This window comes from Enhydra lutris, unplaced genomic scaffold, assembly GCF_002288905.1.
Source record: "Enhydra lutris kenyoni isolate GAN:26980312 unplaced genomic scaffold, ASM228890v2 scaffoldscaffold20, whole genome shotgun sequence".
NCBI lineage: Eukaryota > Metazoa > Chordata > Mammalia > Carnivora > Mustelidae > Enhydra > Enhydra lutris.
Window position 1 is genome coordinate 28,803,047 of NW_019154104.1, and position 22,082 is coordinate 28,825,128.

General features: G+C 59.1%; 1 protein-coding gene across 1 annotated transcript in view; it reads right to left on the reverse strand.

The window, feature by feature from the left end:
• The window catches only part of LOC111148598 (coiled-coil domain containing 85C), a 74,059-nt gene that overhangs the window by 49,168 nt on the left and 2,809 nt on the right, over positions 1-22,082 (reverse strand). The window lies entirely within an intron of this gene.

Sequence of the window (22,082 nt, forward strand, 5' to 3'; positions counted from 1 at the left end):
TCCTGGTGTCTGAAGGGTGGATGGGATGGCGGCCGGCAGGAGCCGTCCCGTGGAACCCCAGGTCCTGACCAGCACCCTCACTGAGAAAGGACACCCCTGGCTACCTGCTTTGTGCAGGGGTTAAATTCTCAGACAAATCCTTGGTGAAATCCTGTCTTTAATCCCGGCCCCCGGCTGCGCTCTCTGACTTCTCCCCACCCCACGGCCTCGGCAGAGCACTACGGGGCCCTGCCCCGGGGCGGCTCGATGAAGCGAAACCGCTCTGGGGACTCTCTGCGGGGCTCTTGGCAGGAAGCCCGCCTGGACCGGGAGGCAGAGATACGGCTGGGCAGCATCTCACCCGCGGCGCGTTTCCTCCCCCCCAGGACCGGACCCACGCCTGGCAGGGTCTCCCTGTCCCTCCCTGGCCGAGGCCCAAAGAACCGTGCAAAGCTCAATCCAGACCCAGGGCAGTGAGGAGAGGAAGCTGAAGGAGGCCCGGGAGGCCCACCGGGCACAGACACGGACCATGAGGGACGTGAGCGGGACTGCAGGGAGCACGAGGAGAGGAGAGCCCGGAACGGAGGCAGTCGGTGTGCCAAGCACAGCGTGGGGGCCTCGTCTGCGTGGAGTGATGCGGTTAGTCCTCATGCCTGTCCCGAGGGCTGTACAGGTTGGCAGGCCGGGTCAGCTGGCCTGCTGGCCCTACCACTCCCAGCTCTGCAACCTGGGCCCGTTCCTAAGCCGGCTCCCACTTCCACTTCTGCAAAGCAGGACGACAGAGCGCCTGCAGCGGGGGAATCTGGAGGGTAACAGGCGTCAGGTCCTCCCCCAGGGACGGGCCATGGGAGCCGCTCAGTGGGGCACCGGCCATCCCGGGGGTCATCCCACTTTGAACACCTGGAGCCCCCCCACCAAGAAGTGGGTGCCCATCAAGGGCACTTAGCAAATGGCTTCAACTAGATACAGGGAGGAAAGGCTTCCCGGAAGGTGGGGGCTGCAGCCGGAGGGTGGCCCGGCGGAGCTCACCCGGAATAGGGCCAGGTCCCAGCCTCTGCAGGGATGGTCGGTGCCTCCTCCTTCCTGTTTAATTGGCACCGCCCCAGGATCCATCCTGTTCTGCCCAAGCTCCCTGACTCAGGAGCTGCGGGGTGGGGCCTGCTTCCTGCCCCCTGGCCAGCACTCAGGGATTAGGATGTTCCAGGGGCATTAGCCCAGCCTGCAAGGGGCGTGACCAAGACCTCAGGAGACACAGCGGCCCTGTGACTCAGGAGCACGGATCCTGGGGGCCCCCTCTGCTATCAGGGCCCCACAGTTCACGCAGAGCCCTGGCCGCTCCTTTCTGTCACGAGGGTACCCACCGGTGCAGGGCTCAGCAGGCCCCAGCACCTAGTGATCACTCAGGAGAGCTCAAAGCATTACAAAAATGCCTGCTGGCGACATCAGAGGAAAGCATTCACAAACGTTTGTGCCACAGGCTTTCTTCCCCTCAAATTGGACAACAAAGTGGCAGACGGGCCTGCTGCAGGCCCTCTGAGCCGGGCATGGCGCACAGCAAACATCTAAGTTCCAGGCCCTACAGCAGGCTGCCAGGACCATGCAGAAGAGATCGCCCCCCTCCAGGCTTCCCTGGCCTTGCCCTGATTGGCCCCGACGCTCACAGGCCTTCGGGGATAACACAGAACCAACGGGAAGGCAGCTTCTAGAACAAGCGCACCCTGGGACACCCAGGACTGATGCTGCCCCACAGGCTGACCCTCACAGACAGTGTATGGGTCTCAGCTGATGGCTGAGGGGCCAGGGGACCAGGACAGACATTAGGAATGTGAGCCACCCTCTGGGCCAAATCAGATACCTGTGAGCAGAGATGATCCCCCCCACTCCCATCCAAACGCAAGGAGCAATGGAAAACCAGCGTCATCCCCACTCACCCCACAGGCCTCCCCCGTCCCTGTGCCTCTTGTGGGGATGGCTAGACTGATGGTCCCATCTCCTTCCACCCCCCAACAGACACCACGATCCCACAAAGGGGGCCGAGGGCATATCAAAGGGGCTTGAAGGATCACTAAGTCAAGCTGTGATGTTTGGTGAGGAGGCCTCGTCACCTTAGTAAACTCAGAGTATGGCTACTAGCCTTCCCCACTGAGCACATCTGAAACCCAGGGCCAGAAGCCCCAAGACAGCAAACATGGTCCCAGGGTCACTGCAAGTCAGGTGAGCTGGCCAGACAGCACACAGTGTCCCTTCCTGCTCTGAACAGGACGAAGCTGGCCCAGGAGGAGCCCCCGGGGGGCTCACCCCCACCTCAGCCTGGTAACACACAGTCCCTGGGAGGTCCACACACATGCCATGAACCCCCCTGTGGGCCCTGTCCCTCTGTCCACGACAGCCTCGCCTCCAAGAACCTGTGAGACCCAGGACTATCAAAAAGCAGCCCAGTGCACATCCACATGGGATCCCAGGACAAGTGGGAGCACTTACCGAGTCTGCCTGCAGCTCCTCCCAGAGCCTCCCATTCGCCCACACCCAGTCCCACCCAACCTCAGGAGGCTCCGAGGAGGGCTGCCTGGAAAGCACCAAACATTTCTCTGCGTGGCCTCTTCTGGGATTACCACACAGTGGGGACTCAGGGGCGGGGGCCCTGTCAGTCACTCTGCAGGAAATCAGGGCTCAGAGACGGCAGGCCACATGCCCGAGGTAACACAGCAAGTCAGCAACTCTTCCCATGCCACCTTCCCCACTCCACCACCCCAGATGCCTTCGTCAGAGCCCCTACCCACACCCAAGGACATGCTCTCCAACCACGCCCAGGCCGCCCGGGGGCACAGGGGGCACCAAGGACCAGATGCCCCAGGGAGTCCGCTCCCCAATCGGGGAGCCCAAGAAGACATCAGTCAGGGAAGCGACTACACCTGCCCCCAGCCAGGCCGGATCCAACCTCCCCAGAAACAAAGCCCCCAGCCCGCCTGCCGCGTGGTTCCCAGCCTGCGTCCTGCCGTCACTCCTGTGCAAGGCCTTCAGTAAACGGGACGAACACGCAACAGCAGCAGCACCATCTGAGAACCTACTGTGCGCAGGGGTGCGACCCCGATCTGCACTGCACCCCTGGCCTCCCCCGCACGCCCCCGGGGCACCTCCTCCTCCACTGGTGGAGGGGTCCAGACTGTGCCCCAGGGACACGGCGGCGAGGATGGTGCCCATCATGGTGGGCCCCCCCACCCCGCATATCTCCAACTCGTTGGTCCAGGATCCCCCTGGGCTCCATCTCACGGGGGAAACATACACGCTGGAACCCGGGGGCACTTCAGGGCTCCTTGGGCATGACCTGGGCAGCTTCCTCCATGTTCCGTGCCTCAGTTTCCTCACCTGCAATGAGGCTTTGTAAGCACAAGAGAGGATGGGGCTGCATGTTCTCAGTGCTGCTCCCAGCACCCACCCGGGCACTGGGCAGAGGGTCACCTTCCACGTGGACAAAGGGGGGCACCATGAGCATCACATGTCACCTAGACCCTTCCATGAGTGCAAGGGAAGCTCTTTCCCAGCAGGGAAAGAGCTCAGGGAAGCCAGCTCTGCTCTTGGGAGGAGCTGATGGAAGCAGCGTTGGTATGAAAAGAAATGGAATTGTGCTCTCTCCCATTTCCTGCGCTAAAGGCCACCATGCACCAGCGGCCCAGCGGTGGTGAGCCGTCCACCGGAGGGGGAAGCAAAACCAGAAGCTGTCATGTGGCCATACACGTCCACTCACGCAGACACGCCGTGTAGACACACTAACACATACACTCACACTCTCACGGAGACACACACTCACATATACTCACACATGTAGACACACACCACAGGCGCACTCTTATTCATGTAGATGCACTTTCACAAACTCATGCATATACTTGCACACTCAAAAAAAAGCTCTCTAGGGGCACCTGGGTGGCTCAGTGGGTTAAAGCCTCTGCCTTTGGCTCAGGTCATGACTCCAGGGTCCTGGGATCGAGCCCCAATTGGGCTTTCTGCCCAGCAGGGAGCCTGCTTCCTTTCCTCTCTCCCTGCCTGCTTCTCTGCCTACTTGTGATCTCTGTCAAATAAATAAAGAAAATCTTAAAAAAAAAAAAAAACTCTCTATACATGCATACACTTACACACTCACATAGACATGTGCACACTCCTGTAGACACTCACACATTATGCTTACACACTCACGTAGACATGCTCTCACACTAGTACATCCACTTACACACGCAGACACTCACACACATACACTTACTCATGTAGACATCCTCTCACACACTCGTACAGACATACACTTACACACATAAACATGATCTCACACATACACTCACAGGCATGCTCTCTCACACTCAGTCTAGACACACACTTTATGCAGACACACTCACATTCTCACATAGACACACACTCATACATACACTCACACACTCACACAGACACTCACACTCATGTACACATCTCTCTCTCTCACACACACGCACACCTTGTCCCACCCCTCGTCTGCCCCAAGCCAACCTCCTCACCTCCCCTACAACCCAGGGACCCGTTCCCGGTTCCTGCCCCAGGCCGGGCACTGGGCACAGGGCAGGCTGGAGACAAGCTGGGGCCCTGCTCTCGGGGAGCCCGGTCAAGAACACTGAGCGGCCACACAGCCCTCACCTCGGCTTCCTCGGTCATCGTCGGCAGCTCAGCTCATCACTCCTGAGTAGCTGGTGGCTGACACCACAGGTGAGGAGAACCAGGGCTTGGGACAGGCAGGGGAGCCCCCAACCCCAGGCTCCTACCAGCTCATCCCACAGGACCCACAGGGCACCCAGGAAGGGCCCAGAGTGTTCCAGACATCAAGGGGCAGCCAGCCCCTGTATCCTCCGAGCCTTCCCAGAACTGAGACCCAAACAGCCCAGGCAAGAAACACCGAACGGTGTAGGCCCAAAAGGCAAGGCTGCGGGTTTGGGATCACTGAAGGCAGGCCAGGCTGGGACAGAGGTTGACTGCGGGTGACTCTCAAGCCCCGCCCACCCACTCCCACCCCACTGAGGGCCCTGCATAGAGGGAGGGCAGCTGGGGTGAGGCTCACACACCAGCCTCCCCCTGCCCTCGCCTATCCTGACATCAGCATCTTCATCTTACTAAGGAAGGCACAGAGGGCTATCAGGCTGTCTGCCCTGAAGTGGCCTGAGGCCAGACCCCCCTGTGCAGCTGGGACGAGTCACGGGGTGGGATGGGCCCGCCCGCCCCCCCGCCCCCGCCCACCCCCACCCCTCATCTCAGCCTCACATTCCCAGGGCCACCACTGGAGAGCCACACTTCCAGGAACTCAGCCGTCCAGGTGACCAGAGCCACTGGGTCAGGAAATGGCAAGCCCAGACCCCTGGGTCCCCAGGACCAGCACCGACCTGGGAATCCATGGCAGAGGCCCGTGTTGAAACAGTCACAACCCAGACAGAGTGAAATACATCTGAGAGAGCCATACTGAGCCTGGGGGCCGAAGGCAAGAGGGACCGTGTGGACAATGGGGGAGAGGAAATGTGAAAGTGGGGGTGGCATTTCAGCCACAGTGGGAAAACAAGCAGGATTTTCCAGCGGAAGGGAGAGCAGCAAGGAAGGGGGAGGGAACTGGAGGTCAGGGAGAAGACAGCCAAGGCCAGACCCAGGGTGTGGAAATGCCTGGATGGTATTCAGGGACCGGCCTGGGGTCTCAGAAGCTACAGGAAGAGACCGGAGAGGGTGTGGAAAAGGAGTCTGGGTCAGAGCCCAGAGCACCTCCCAGGAGCCGGAACTCAGTGCTGAGGAGAGGGTCCCTGCAGGGTTGGGGGCAGGGCAGGGACTAAGTTTCAAGAAGAATATTCCAGAAGGGCAGAGTGAGGGCTGGAGGGGACAATCCTGGAGCAGAGGATGGGAGTAGGAGGGTGAAACCCCAGCACCAAGACGGACAGAGAGAGGCCAGTGAGCCCAACAACTAAGATCCCCCCAGTCACGCGGCACAGGTCCACACACACCACCGTGCTCGGCAGAGTGAGGACCAGGGCAAGGCGGGTGCACCGGGTCCTGTGAGCGGGCCGCCCGTTATGCCACGCCAAGTGGGTCTGGACCCCACGGGCAAAGGACACAACCCCGGAAGTCACACGCCAAGCCTCACGTCACAGGATGGCACTGCCAGGCAAGAACGGGGCACGGCACCTCGGGCCCAGGATCTGGCCTCCATCTGGCCTTCTCCTCCTTCGGAGCACGTTCGTGGCCACGCCACTGGTGGGCAGAAATCCAACGAGCTACCCACTGGCTCTGCCTGCCCTGGCCCGGGGCACCCACTGACCCTGCCCAGACGGGCCGACAACTGGGCCTTTTGTCTTGTGGTCCCCATTGTGCTCAATTCTCTCGCCTGCCTGCCTCAGAGCCAAAGGAGGATTTCCAGAGGGATCTCTCAATGGGCTGGCGTTGTAACATCCTGTCGGCGGGACCTGCTGTTCGTGGCCCGGCCCTGAAAGGCCACAAAGGGGTAGGGTCAACGACCCCTTGGAAATGGCCCCCGATCGGAGTAGCTATTCTAAACCCAGCAATCTCCGGGCTGTGCAGCGGTACTCGGGAGCTGGTCACAGACAAGGCTGCTCCGTCTCCGACTCTTAAAACCTGTGGTCCTAACCGTTACCCCATCTCGGCAAGTCCCCGCCGCCGGCCAACAAACCAGCCTGTACTTCTCTCTCCACAGGCTGTGAAGGGCATCTGAGCGCACCCGGTTTCCCCGGGGGAAACTGAGGCTCACAGAGGCGATGGGACACACCGCAGATGGCGGGGCTGGTGCCAGCAGAGCCGTGCACTGATGACCTCTTCCTCCACCCTACCCCACCCGACCGCCAGGCTCTGCACCCAAGTGACCAGATTCGGTCTGTCACAGACGCATGTCCTCATGTTCACAACGTTCAGCCATTCCAGGCGATGCCCCTCCAGGAGGGGCCCGGGGGCTGCTGGCGGGGGGGCTCGTGTGCCTCCAAAGCTGTCCCCTCCTCACCGGGAAGGCTGTGCCAGACCTGGCCCCTAGGACCACCCTGTCAGGACAGGCTGTCATGACCAAAGAAGCCAAGATGCAGCTCAGCCCCCTCGGGAAGCTCCGCTAGCGGGGGGAGGGGAGCGGGGTCTGTGTACGCAGCGGAAGGAGCAAGCAAAGATGTGTTCAAAGAACAGTCAGTGACGCGGTGAGATATTCTCAGCATCTCATGGAAGAAAGGCGAGATTACCAACTGCAGGGGTATTATGTGGCAAACTGTTCTTTTAAAATGTGTGTCTTAGGGGCGCCTGGGTGGCTCAGTGGGTTGGGCCTCTGCCTTCAGCTCGGGCCGTGATCCCGGGGTCCTGGGATCGAGCCCCGCATCGGGCTCTCTGCTCAGCACAGAGCCTGCTTCCTCCTATCTCTCTGCCTGCCTCTCTGCCTACTTGTGATTTCTGTCTGTCAAATAAATAAATAAAATCTTTAAAAAAAATAAAATAAAATAAAATGTGTGTCTTAGGGGTGCCTGGGTGGCTCCATCATTAAGCGTCTGCCTTCAACTCAGGTAATCCCAAGATCCCAGGATCTTGGGATCGAGCCCCAGATTGGGCTCCCTGCTGAGCAGGGAGCCTGCTTCTCCCTCTCCCTCTGCCCCTCCTCTCTCTCTCTCTGTCTCTGTGTCAAATAAATAAATAAAATCTTAAAAAAATTAAAAATAAGAAGTGTGTCTCAGAATGCTAAACAGAAAGAGGACATTAGGTAAAAGCTACAGAAACCTGAAAGAAAGGTGGATTCGCTTCCTACTAAGGTATCAGTATCAGTTCGTTCATCGCAACCAAGGTGCAACAGCCCGGCGGGAAGGTCCCAGCGGGGACGCTGGGTGCAGGCTTCAGGGAACTCCACCTATCTTCTAAAGGATTCTGTGAATCTAAAAACAGTTGCAAACAGCAAAGTTTATTTTTAAAAGAGCAAGACGACTCCATACATGTGACAAGGTCTCATGAAACTCTACACACTACACGCAGGGAGAGCTCCATGCCATCCGAGTTAAGATCTGCGTCTAGGGGCACCTGGGTGGCTCAGTGGGTTGGGCCGCTGCCTTCGGCTCAGGTCATGATCTCAGGTCCCTGGGATCGAGTCCCGCGTCGGGCTCTCTGCTCAGCGGGGAGCCTGCTTCCCTCTCTCTCCCTCCCTCTCTCTGCCTACCTCTCCATCTACTTGTGATCTCTCTCTGTCAAATAAATAAATAAAATCTTTAAAAAAAAAAAAAAAAAAGATCTGCGTCTAGCCATTGTGTTGTGCCGATGTCACGGTCCAGGTTGCATCCCACGCTAAGAGGTCGCCCCTGGGGGGGATGCGGGCCGAAGGGTACACGGGAGCCCTGTCTACCACTTCTGCAACCAACCTCCTGAGAGGCTGTAGTGATTTCAAAATAAAAAGCTAAAGAAAGATGTGTGTAGCGCTCCCTTTGGACCCAGCATTCCCTGATCTGGGAACAGAGCAAAATGCTAACATCACTTCTCTCCAGAGGGGAGGATTACAGATGATTTTTAAATTTCAATTTTCAGACTCCCGGTGTCTTCCAAGCTCTCCACAGTGAGCAATGGATTGTTTAGGGGAGACGGCTGCTCCGCCTCTCCAGCAGTGATAAATCACGGGGTGGGGGTGGGGGGCAGCTGGAGCCTGCAGCCTGGAAGGACCAGGTGAGCAAGTGGCTGCAGGAGGCCCCCCGCCCCCAGCAGGGCAGACATCTGTTGGAGAGACACCTGGAGCCTGGGGCCTGGAGCATCCTGGCCCCCCTCCCACCCGCAGCAGGGTTCCCGTATCAGCAGACGTCTGGCCTCGCGGAACCCCAGTCAGGGCATCCCTGGACCAATCAGCAGCACTACACATCTCACATCAAACCGAAGACAGAGACAATACCCAGGCATGACATGCCAGAAGGAATCTGTCATGTGGCAAAAGTAAACCCAGCGTGTCTCCAGAGCCAAGAAATCCCCAGAGCCTGAGCTCACCCGAACTCAACGTCCACGTCCACACACCTGCCCCCCAGCCCACGGAGAGAAGAGAAGTCGCACCAGATACGAGAATGTCCCTGATCATCTCCTGGACACGCCCATTTCAACGGCCTGTCCTCCAGGGGAAGCAAGGAAACACACCAGTTACTGACCCTATCCCCACTGGCCGCAGCTCAGTGGCTCAGAGGCCACCTGGGGGCTGGGGCCCAAGGTGACTGTTTCTCTAAGTTCTCTAGAACAAATGGGTCGTTGTTTGGAAAGAAGGAAAGTTATGGCCGGAAAAATGCCACTTCGGCACCCGGGGGTTTGCCTTGTCTAGGATCGCAGCAGTGGACCCACGACAAGAGCTCAGGCGTGAGGACCCTTCCTCAGGACCTGCTCAGGTGCTGGCCAGGTAGCCGAATCATCACGGCACCAGAAGGATACAATCTAGGGACAGGAGGAAAGGGCACTGGGGCATGTGATTGCCCTACTATGGTCGGTCACTCCCTTCCAAGACCTTCTTCCCACTCATCCTCTACAAATCATGACCAGAAACAGCTTCAGTGAGTGATGTTAATGGTCAGAACTAAGTCCCATTTAAGGTCTCTGATGGAGATTGTTAATTTCCTTACATATTAGAAAAAAAAAAAATGGATTTAGTCTGATGCTGTGAGGTGGCCATTAGGGGTTCCCAACCCAAGGGTCTGCTTCACAGGTGACAAAGTAGAGTCAGGAGTGGGGCAGTGGCGGGGGGGGGGGGGGGAGGGCCCATCCCCTCCGAGGGCCTCCACAAATCAGACTGCCACTCACCACTCCCTCTGAGGGAGTCCCCAGCCAAACTGGACCAGTTGTGGGCCTGGTGTGGTGGGGACCCACTGGCCAGAAGGCACCTGCTTGGTGGGAGGTGGTCCTGGCCGAGCAGGTACCCCTGCATCAGAACTACCCCTCCATGTGCCCTGAGAGTCTCCCTGCCCCTGGCCCTGCCGTTGCGGTGGGCTGATCCCACCTCCCCCAAAAGCTCACTCCCAGGTGCAGGACATAGCAGCGGGCGGTCACGCCAGCCTGCAGCCCCACGCCCTAGGCTGACTCAGAAATGTGTGCTACACAAATGAGCAGAGCCACCGCACACGCGAGCCAAGCCTCAGCTTCCTCGTCTGCAGGGAAGACCCAGCAAGCCCACTTCAGCACCCCTTCCATCTCCCCCCGGCCTCCGGGCCGCCCTCCCCACTCTCCTGGCCGCCCTTCACTGAGCCTTCCCTGTCCACCTTGAGGCCGCCCAGGCTTCCCAGCTGTATTCGCCCATGGGGACCCTCCTTCCTGCTTCTTCCAGCGGACAGTCAGCAAACCACCAAGGGGCAAATGGGGATGAGGCTGGGGAGACAGACATCTCAGACGGATACAAGGCTCCTCCCTCCCCACAGAGCCCGCCTGCCCACCCGGCCAGTACCCAGGATGCAGAAAACAGCAGCCAGCATGGGAGTAAATTAGCACCTTTCAAAGTCAAACGTCCTTGGCTGGGTCAGTCCGGCGCCCAGATCGCCTCCTCCACACTCCTGGGCCTCCCTTGGACGCTCCCAAGCCTGCCATTTTCATTAGGCAAACAAGAAACCCATGAGGGTGTATTTAGCCAGAGAAAAGGGAGCCTGCGGGACTATTCAAAAGTCACCAGAGGCCTGGTCTGTAGGAGGAGGAAGGAGGGATCAAGGTTGCATTGAAAAGAAGAAAATGAGAAGACTCTTCCATTTTTATTCTGCTCCTGCTGGCAATGGCTGCTGTGGCCGGCAGCCTCGGGGACGTGGCATGGGAGACCTATGGGAGGACAGGCTGGGAGAGAGAAGCCTTGGTGGGGGGAGGGTGGCAAATGATCCCTTCTGGCTGCTGCCTCCTGATTCTGGGTCAGATCATTCCCCCACCCGGGCAAGCACTTGCATGGAGAGGGCCTGAGGTTGGAAACTGGGCCACGATCGGTTCTGAACGCCCCAGAGCAACAGGTGTATTGGGGGATGGGTAGGGGGAAAAAAACCCACAACCCAACCCAAGAGATACTGGTTTGGCCTCATGGGAAGGGGCCAGGCTGGGAGCAGCCTCATGGACGAGGCTGATGCCGAGGGAAGGCCCAGGCATCTAGAACTTCACCGACAAGTCATTCCAGCGTCTCTGAGTCTCTGAGGACCCCGTCCAACGGCCTCATCTCACAGATGGAAAAACTGAGGCTCCAGGAAAACAGGCAGAAATCAAGGCCAAACGGAAACAATGAGCGAGAAGTCCAGGAAGCAAAGGTTTACACGAAAACATCAGCACAACCCTCTAAAGACGGGGCGCGGCCGGGGGCGGGCACAGACGGGGTCATCCAAACCCGCCAGATGACAGGCCCCCGGCCAACACCGTCCGTGTCCAGGAGGCCCAGTGAGCTGAAGGGAAGAGACCTGTACACCTCCCCTTCTGCATGTGGGACCTGAGGGGACTTTCCTGATGGTGGGCAGGCGGGGAGGAAAGGCTGCGGGGAGGGAGCTCCGGAACCCTCCTACGGCGGTTGCTGGCCTTTCCCGGGCCACGGAGCACCAGAAGTCCAGTCAGAGCCGGGCGGTGATGTCCCGGGAAAAACGCACAACTCCACAGTCGGTGACTGCACCGGCTGACAGGTGCACACGGAGGGGAGGGCAAAGCTGCCCTGAAGGCAACTGGGGTCTGCTGAGGGGCCAGAATGAGGCTCTGAGCTGGCCCAGGCATCTCCCTCCTAAAATAAAGCCCCAGGTCAGAGGGTTCCAGGGCCCCCGCTTGTGCCAAAGAGCTGCAGGACAGGAGGGCAGAGCCAGGGGGCTGGCTGCTCGCCTCTGCTCTCCCTGGGCCTGCACCAAAAACAAGGGGTCTTTTCATAGGCGTTTCCCAGGGCGTGTCATCGGCACCACACACTGGGGAGCGGATCACGTTGCCCATGGCCAGGCCCTCCTGCACAGGAGTAAGGGCTTAACTCCAAAGACCGGGATTAAGGACTCTGCAGGGGGAAAGGCGAGATGAAAGCAGCATCAGGCACAGGCCACCCTTGGGGTGGAGACCTGGGTGGTGGGAGGGCCAGGAGCATCCCCAGGGTGTCCTGATCACACTCTCTGCCCCTGGTGGGCAGGAGGGATTCTGAGGCTGGGCAGCAGAGTGAGGAAGGGAGCAGCAGCAGGAGAATGCCTCCCCACCCCCCACCCCCACTCCGCCCCCGCCCCTTGTAGGGGGAACCTCCAAGGCAGGACGTCAAGGGTCCTCCACCCACCGTAACTCCTCCCACCACCGGACACTGTCCAAATGACCACAGTAAGATAAGGGCTCTCCCCTGACCTTCCTGGCTCCCAAGGTCATCGAAGCCAGAACATCAGCCCCTTTTCCCAGGACCTGGCAGGGGAGAGGGCAGAGAGCTCCATTCCGCTGTGATCTCACAGCTATCCCCCTGACCACACACCCCCCTACACACACACACACACAGACACACACACACACACCCACAGCGGGCTCAGTGGCTAGGACACAGGAGGCACAGCAAGCCAGGGGGCCACGCCCAGAGCCCCAGGTGTGGCATGCACAGTCACATCTGCCAGAGACTGGCTGCAGGAAGGGCCCACAGCTGGACACAGGAAGCTCACGTGAACCCGAGTTGAGGCGGCCAGGCCGCCCACTACCTGGCACAGTCACAGCCCGGGGGAATCTGGAAGGGCAGGAGGGGAGGGAGCCTGGGTGGCTCTGCTGGGTGAGCACGAGCGTCTGAGTCTGACTCTTGATTTCAGCTCAGGTCAAGCAAGATCTCTGGGCTCCGCACTGAGCCTGCTTGAGAGCCTCTCTCTCCCTCTGCCTCCCCCCCTGCTCACACTCGAAGTAACGAAATAAAAAAATAAATAAAAATCTTAAATTAAAGAAAAGGAGGGGAGCCATGCTCAAATTTGGTAACACCTGGGCCAGGATGGGTGTGCAGCCCCTCCAGAACGCTTCCACTTGGGGGCTGGGGGGGAGCACAGGCTGGCCTGGGTACATTCCCCTGCCCGCCCCACCCCACCCCACTCTACTGCTTTAAAAAGTAATTTTCTTTTTCTTTTTCTTTGTTTTCTGATTCTGCAGGCCTCTTGGCCTGGTTTGGAGGATCAGGAGCCGGTGGCTGGGCTCAGAGCCTCCTGGAGGGCAGGTAGCCTCTCTGGACTTGGGTTTCCCTGCATACACGTGGACCCCCACACAAGGCCACCAGCGGAGGTGGCATCTGTGGCTACAGGGGCTCAAGGCTTCCGAGTGGACAAGAGCACCCCATGCACCCCATGACTGTCCGCCTCCAGAGGCTAACCCAAGCCTCAAAGAAAGCTTGGGTTTTGGGGGGTGGGGGGGGGGAGATCAGCCCTAAGGGTCTGCTGTGTGCCTGAAGCCCGCAGGAGGGGACAAGAGGAACGCCTGACCCCATGCTCAGGCATCAGAGCTTCCTTCTGTGGACAAGCAGACGTCGCATGACCCAGCAAGGAGTTATCTGGATCAGCACTGCCCAACAGAACTCTCTGGAATGATGGGAATATTCCATTTGTGCTTTGTCAGCAGGTGCAAAGCACGTGCAAGGGGCCAGTGTGACTCAGAAAGTGAAACTTTCCGTGTTACTTGATCTTAATTAAATGGAACTGAAGCAGCCACTTGTGGCTCGTGGATGGCCTAAGCCGGGAAACCTTGAAGCAGGGCGGCCACCAGTGAGGGAGAGGGTATGGGCACACAGGTGGGAGAGGAAGGGACACAAGTTCAAAGAGCAGCGTCAACAGGATGGTGACCAGTCGGCCACTGGAAGCCTGGGCTCAAGGTCGGCAGCAACAAGTGAGAGAGACGGAGCGCTCAGGGCAGGAGCGGTCAGAGAAGGAGCCAGAAGCTCATCAGAGAAGACAGAAGTAACCAGCACACTGCCTGGTCCTAGAAGACAAGCCCAGAGTGGGCATCAAACACCACCCGAGGCCAGGACAAGAGGCCACTGGACCTCTCCCAGGCCGGGCCTGCCCAGCAGCAGCAGCAGCAGGGGAAGGAGGCAGGCCGGCCCGAGGATGGGGGAGGGGGGCAGGAGGACAGAAGGGACAGGATTTTGTTTACTGCTTTGGACGAGGAAACATGAGCCTGTTTGCAGGGGAAGAAGCACAAGAGGAAGGAGACAATGGTGTTGGGAGGTCCCACAGGAGGGGCTGGGGAAGGAGGGAGAGGGGAGGGTGCCCTCCTGGCCAGCCAGGACAGAAGGCACTGAGCAAGGGAGAAACTCGCTGGTTTTGGTCCAGGTATAAAAGTGGTGTGTCTGTATTCCAGAAAACACAGAAAAAGGAAAAAGGGCAGGCCGGGAGCTTCCCATTGTCCCACCAGCTCCGAGGGACGCTGGGCAGCAGGGAAATGGAGCCTTCTGGAGCCCTGGCTCAGGCAGCGTGGCCGGAACCCATCACAAAGGGCCACTCCCAGAGCGGGCTCATTAGGCAGAGGACGGGACAGGCGGGCACATTCAGGGCCCGCACACAATAGGGCTCTTGTGGGGGGTGAGGGGCGGGTGCTCGGGGAGCTTCTGATTCCAAGACAAGAGTGTGCCTCCTTACCGCCTTACAACCTGGGAGACGGGAGACAGAAAGACTGATTTGGGGAGACAAAGAGACGCTTCCCCTGACAGTAGATGGGCTATTTTTGGAAGTGGGTCGGCTCTCCTCAGTAGCTGCCGTCTCGGTGCCACCGGCCTTGCCTGCATCTGTCCCCTCGAATGCAGCCTGGGAAGGCCCCACCCTGTCTGGGTGGGCCAGTACCCCGCAGTGGGGTGCGGAAGGCGGCGCCTGGCCGTGCGACAGTGGCCAGGGGTGGAGGTGGGGAGCAAGCCCCCAGGGGGTCCAGGGCCGGGCTAGGTATTCAGGGACCGCTCATCCCCATTCAGTCCCTGCTTTCCACTCCCACCGGGCCAGGTTAGCGAGGGGAAACACAAACAGGCCCCTTTCTCCCCTACTGCTAATAGGAGCTGACACCAGCCTCAGTCCCACCGGCTGGGCTCTTCGATGCCGCAGCATGGGGCGGCGTCCACCTCCCGCCCACCTGCTGACGGGCGACCTCAAGCTTGGGTGGCCCCAGCAGGCCCAGTGGCTTTTCTCCCAAGCTTCCCACGGTGGCTCCCACCATGGCTCCCACTGTGGCTCCGGGGCTCCAGCTGCCCAGCAGAACCCCCAGGAAGCTTCTGCAGCCACTGAAGCCTCCAGAACCAGTGGGGCCCATCCCTGGGGGTGCCCGTCCAGGCACTGGCACTGTCCAAAGTTCCTCGAGTGATACCTAATATGCGCCACGGTTAGGAACCACTGGTAAAAGCAAGCGTATAGTTGGTAGTAATTGTTTGGAGAAACAGGCAAGGGGAAGCAGGCAACCCCCGCCCTCAGGGGGGAGGCCCGAGTTGCTTTTTTTTTTTCCTAAAGGAACTGCAGGCCATTTGGCACCAAATGGAGCAAATGGGAAAAAGGGGGTGGGGGGGGCAGGTGGCCCAAGTGGGTTGACCGCTGTCGGTATAAAGCAACAAGAGAAGGGGCGCCTGGGTGGCTCCGCTGGCTAGGCATCCACCTTCGGCTCAGGTCATGGTCCCAGGGTCCTGGGATTGAGCGCCACATCGGGCTCTCTGCTCGGCAGGGAGTCTGCTTCTCCCTCTGCCCTTCACCCTGCTCCTGCTCTCTCTCTCAAATAAATAAATAAAATCTTTAAAAAAAAAAAAAAAAGAAAGAAAGAAAGAAAGAATGCAACAAGAAGGAGCACCACACGCAGTGCCTTCCACCCGCCCTGACCCTCTCCCCAGTGTACACCGAGTGCCTACTGCATGCCAGGAAGATGTCCCTAAGACGCCTGCGAACCAGGCAGAGACAGGACTGCACATAGGGGAACCCCAAGTCCAAGACAGGCGGCTCTGTCCTGGGGAGACCCCACACCAGGCACCGGAACCCCACATACTCTCCAAATGCCAAACCTGTTACTTAGTCCCATAAGAGCAGATCAGATGGCAGAGGCAGGTAATTCCATCAGCCCTTCATGAGGACAGACTGGCCAGGCAGGAGCCTGAGCCAGCGCTGGACGGGTCACCTCCATCACCCCAGAAGCAAAACTGGAAGGCCTGGCCCAAGCTGAGGACCAACCACTGGGCAAGACACAAAGCCACAGATATGACTGATGACCACGAAGAGGCAGGAGGGCAGGGCGGGAGGCTCCTTCCTCGTGGCTCTGTGCATTGTATAAACTCGGAGTCAAGGGGCCAGAGAAGGCTAGGATCTCTGGCAGCCTCGGCACAGCCCACCCAAGCTCCCCAGCTTACAGACGAGAACGTGAGGGCCTGGAGGGAGGAGGGCACTTGTACGCAGTGGGGTCAGGAGTGCGCTTAAGCCACTGGCTCTACCTATGTTGTCCGACGCACAGAACAGCACCAGGCGGCACGCTGTGTCCTCAAACCCCTAGATGTGGGGAGTGTGTCAGCTGACGGGGCCAGTATCAGGCCCAGCAGGTAGCCCAGGGGCCCTGGGGAGTAAAGGAGGGTCTGTTTCCCTTCCTTCTGGCTGCCCCATCAACAGGGGCCCTGTGCCCTTGGCCATTTGCCATTTGTTATTTCCTGGATTCAAAAACAAGCATCTTCCCTCCAGTTACAATGTGGGGCGCCTCTCTCCATGCGGCCCTTACTGTGGGGTCTTCCCCTCCCAGCAGGAGCTGCTGTGAAGCACGCAGGGCATCTGTGACTGATAGTATCTTGGTGCGGAGGAAATGCCGTGCCTGGGAAAGCCGGAAACTCCTGAGCCAACTGACCGGAGTCGTAAGGCACCAGGGGGAGCTGGAAGGGAAGAGGACCCGCCCCGGGCTCGGCCCCGCGGGAGCTGGAGCCCTCCCTGGCCGCCCTGCCAGGGGCCTCCGTCCATCATCTACCTCTGAGCTTGTGTGCCCACAGCCCTGGTCCTCTTGACTCACAGCCTCGGCACAGAGGGGCAGCTTCCAAAAAACGTCTTTTGATGGGCACCAGACGTGCCTGGAGCCGTGCTGGGCACTTCCTGGCTCCCACGGCAGGGACAAGTCCTGCTGGGCCCCACTGAGATCACAGCTTTGCCGAAGAAAAGGCTCAGAGCACTGAGACAAGTCCCACTAGGTCACGTGGGGTATGGGGTTGGGGTGGGGCGTGGAAGTCCAGTCTGCAAGAGTCTGGAACCTTCCCGGCCACACGTGCCCAGGTGGCCCTCTTGGCCCGTGTGATTATTCGTCATGCCCCTTCCGCTCCCTCTTCGGGGTGCTTGGAGCTCAGCTCAGACAGGGTGGCTAAAATCGGGAGCTGAGATGAACCTCAAAGGCACAGGAGGTTTGTGCAGGCAGAACAGACCCGGGGACAGGCTGGGCACAGCAGAAGGAACAGCTGGGGGCCCCCAGGCACCAGGCAGGCCTTTGGCTGGCACATCTGGTTTAGTGCGGAATGCAGGACTGGGGGCTGCGTGGTGGACAGGCCCGGCCAGGTGGGATCTGTGAAGCCCCTCCCACTGCACCTGCACACACACCCCCCAAGTCCCTGGTAGGGCTTCTCCTCAGGCTCTAGGCAGTTCCAGCTGCAACCTCTTCTGATGGGCTTTCCCTAGGGGATCCGTTCTCTGCTAGCGGTCCGCTCACAAACCTTCACACAGCAACATCCCCTCCCTTCCCCCACCCCCCGCACTTCCCACTTAAAGAATATACCTCTGTTTAAACATCACACACCGGGTGAGCCCAAGAACACTTAGAGGAGAGACAATAACGGTCCTGAGCTTTCTGCCCTGCTCCCTGGAGAGCTGGAGACCATCACTTGAACAAGTGACTTGTTCCAAAACAGGAATCCCCCACTGAGTAACCCAGCTCCAAATCTGCTCCAGAACCCTGCGGGGGCAGGGGACAGTGGCAGGGGAATGTGTGGCCGTGACAGGTTCTAGGTGCTTGCTAGGAATGGGGCCATTCCTGACTTTTCAGGATCGAAGGAGCAGCACGTCCCTTCAGCAGGCAAGCTTGTTCCTGTCACCAAACCTCTGGGGACGCCACCTAGGTTGCCTTGTCATCCTGCTCCGGGAAGGTGGAACTGCCTAGTTCTCAGCTGGGAAATCCCAGAGTCATTCCCTGCCTGGATCCCAGGCGCGCAGGTTATAGGCGGGGACAGAGAGTGGCAGCAGGTGTGGGCCGATGTGGACAGAGGCCGCAGCCAGCCAGGGAAAGCCCCTAGCAGTGCAGGACGGCCTGAGCCCAGAGCTCAGAAGTCACGAGGAGGCCAACAGGGGCTGGGGACACAGCTTCGCCACCTCACTGGATCTGAGAACCTGCAGAGAAGGTTCTGTCGCATGGCCAGGACCACCATGGCCATCGGGAGCCCCAAGCTTCCTGCCCTGCAGCTCCCAGCTGGGCCTCACCCTGACAGCCAGGGACGAATGCTCCTGACTGGGCCACTCCCCAAGCCAGGCCACATGAATCACTGTGTGCGTGGCGCCCACAGCTCAGACAGAGTAACCTCAATAAACGCGCACTGATGCGGCCCTTCCGGCTTGAAGGGCGAACTCCAAAAACCCGGCCGCCCGCCGCCTCCTGCCTCTCCCCGCCCTCCTCTTGCACCACCGCCCTGCCGGAGCCGTCTGTGCTGTCCCAACGCCACGGACGCGAAAAAGCCCTCCCTTCCCCGGCTGCCCTGGCTGCTGCTCACGTCCAGAGCCAACGTGGTCCTCCTGGACCCCTCTTCTCGATGGTCCCTGAAGGACGGTCTCTGCCACTCCAGGGCTCCCCACCCCCGCCAGGGGCTGGACACAACCCCTGGGCTGACAGCCTGCTCCCTGGTCCCAAGGCTTTCCTTCTCAGGGCTCCACAGTTCTTCCCAGTTCTTTCTGTTCACAGGTCCAGGCCCGGGGCCACCCCAGCTCCCCACACGGCATGAGAACACCTCACAGGCCTGGGGCCCTCAGCAATGGTGGTCAGACCCTCGTGCAGACCTTCCTCTGCCTTATTCCTGCTGAAACGCCGTCTCCCTTCTGGTCAACTAGACACGGGCTCACCTGGCTCTGACAAAGGGCAGGCAGGCTGCCCTCACAAGCATGTGACAGGAGGCCAATCTGCAGGGCGTCCGGGTGACACTGGTGACATCCTTAGGACAGGTGCAGAAACTGAGGCTTACAGGTTCAGTATGCTGCCACACCCACCCAACAGGTGAATGGTCAGGTTCACCACACCCCCCACACCCCCACACCCAGTTCTCCAGCTGGGGGGAGGAGGACTGGCCTGTGGGAGACATTCCCCACTTCCCTCCCTCAACCTAAAGGCCGGTAATAATCTCCCACTTTGTGCAGAGGAGAAAACAGAGGCCCACAAAGGTTCTGGAACTCCCCGGAGGTCTCAGGCTTCCGATTCTCTGTGCTGAGGACATCGACAAGCATGGGGTAGAAAATCCCCATGGATGGAAAACACAGATTATATGCAGCAGAGAATTTCCTTATAATCATGCTGTTCTGGGGACAAGGTTATAAACCAAGTTGTGCCCCAAGAGCTCAGAGGCCAGGCCATGGTGAGGTGTTGGGTGGAGGCGCCATGGAGGAGGGAAGCCAGCCTGGGCAGAAGTGAGGGAATGAAAATACCAGAAGGAAGGACTCCCTGTGAACAGAAGCCTGCCCGGAGCCCATGTTCCCTGTTTTACAGATGAGCCACACCGGCTCAAGCCAGAACACGAGAACGCAGGAATGAGGCACAGGTCTGGCTTCCCCAGGAGAGAAGCCATACCCTAGCTATACAGGTCCAGCCTCTGAAGCCCCCAAAACCCCCAACCGTCCCATGTCCATGTGCAGGTCACCGGGGCCCTGCCAAGGACCAAGCTCTGGGAGGCCTTCTGTTGCTGATGGGGCTTCCCCGGGAGTCTCCCCGAACCCAACAGACCCAGACTATCCCCGCCCAGAGGGACAGCAGGCCCAGGGTGGCAGGCCCAGACTCCGACACAGAGCCCAGGTCCTCCATGCAGTCCCATGGGACCCAGAGCAAGTCACTGCTCTCTCCAAGCCTCGGTTTCCCCATCTACAATATGGGACCACTTAGGAGCTCTGACCATAATGGAGCGGGGACTGGGAGACTCTGTCTGATAAACTGTGAAGTGCTGGGGACGTCCTGGCCCTCCCCAGGCTGAAGAGCCAGTGAGTCCCTCCAGGCCTGTCTTCCTTTTGTGATGGCCCTGGGGGTCCAACACCCCAAGGGCCCGGATGGAAGGTCAGGGTCAGGTTGGGGAGAGAGGGGGAAAGGCTTATCTAAACCACCCCCATTGTCTTCGCTGACCTTTGCTCCCAGGCCTGAATGGGTTTAGGAAAAGCCGTCTTATTAGTGATCCTGCCCATGGGGCGCTGAGCTGAGAGGCCCCTAATAAAAGACCTATTCAGGGCCAGCATGCCGACTCACGCTGTCTTTTTTAAAGGTCCAGACCACCCTCACTCCATCCTCCCTTTAAACCAACAAAAACACAAGCAGGAGGACAAAACCGTCTTATTTTGAGAAGCTCAAATTTTTAATCCAAACTTTTTAAAAGTAAACAGGGCCCGTGCAAAGGCTTGCTGGAGGTCCTAGTTTCTCTGGGTTATCTAAAGGGGACAGGGCCATGGCGATGGGGGGAGGACAGGATGCAGACACAGGGACTTGTGGGGGGAGGGTGGAAGAGGAGCAGGAGAGACCTTGTTGAAAATGCTTTTGTTTGAAAACTGGCAGTTCAAGGGGGCAAACCTGACTTTCGAGAGTTTGGGGTTGGTCTGCCTCAGTTTGCCCCACTGGGACCACAGCAAAGAGCCCTCTAATCCAGACTTGGGTCAGCTCAGCCCAGAGCTTGGTCAAAAACAAGGGAGGGGGAGGTCATTTGCATATGCATGCTCGCTGGCCAGGCCCAGCCCAGCCCAGGACTGCCCGGAATACAGATGGGCCCCCTCCCACCGCAGCCTCAGGGACCTCCCCTCCCATCCCCACCCCCCTCCCTCCTTACCCCCTCCCCAACCCATGGCTGCAGGCACACCCCACCGATTCCAAGAGGACTAGCAGGCCACAGGCCCCCCGGCTCGTCAGCAGATGCTGTGGTCCCAAACACTCAGGCGAGCTGTCTGAACAGCAGAGTTCTGAACACAACACCAAAGTCTGCCTGGCAAGCCCCCAAAGTGGTCCCTCTGGCTTTTTCACGAGGAGCCTGGGAAGAAACAAACATGATGAAAATTCTGACAACTACTGAGACTTACTGCGTGCAGACCCTGACTGCCCTTGGCCGCGGTGGCTGAAGGGGGCAACTCCGGGTTTGGCCCCACTTTGCAGAAGAGCAGGCGGAGGCCCAGAGAAGAAACCTGTCCCCTGAGAAAAGCAGGAGGTGGATTCGCACGCAAGATGGTGTGACCTCTCCGAGTGACAGGGTTATCAAGCATCTGCTCAGTGGTCACCGATAAGGAAGTGACATTTCCCAGAATGGGTGAACCAGAGCAAATCTGGGTCAGGAACTGAGAATAGGGAGTCACCAGTGCTGTCTGCTGACTAAGAGTGTTAGACAGTGACAGAGGCCAGAGATGCAAGGCAGCTGTCAGCCTGAGCCATGTAAGAACGCCCCCAACTCCCAGCAGCCCCACCCTGGGGGACCCCCCCCACACCCCCAGCCTCCCACTGGCAACCCCACCCAGGCAATGGGGAGCAGAGACACTGCCCGTCTCCACGGTTTCCCCAGGCAAGGCTCAGAACCTTCCTTAGCCTCCACTTGATTGGTCTGAAAATGGGAATACTACTACCTCCAAGGTTCCTGGGAGGACAAACTGAGACCAGCTCGGGGGAGAGGGGGCAGACGCCCAGCATCTGACCCCACTTTCTCCACCACCCAGACTGAGGTGCATTATCTTTCCTACCTCCAACTCCCTCCTCCCTCTACTCAAAACTACCTAAAAGGCATTTTGAAGAGAAGGGCCTCTCCTTGTTTCTGGCCATCCTGTTCCCATTGCTGAGGGACTTGCTCAAGGCCACGCATGACTTGAAGAGACCACACTAAACACCAAGCCGCCTGTAACTGAAATTGGTGATAACAGGGCTCTCGCCCAACACCAAGCTTGACCCCCACTAGACCGGTGGCAGGCCTGTTCCGAGTGAGCACG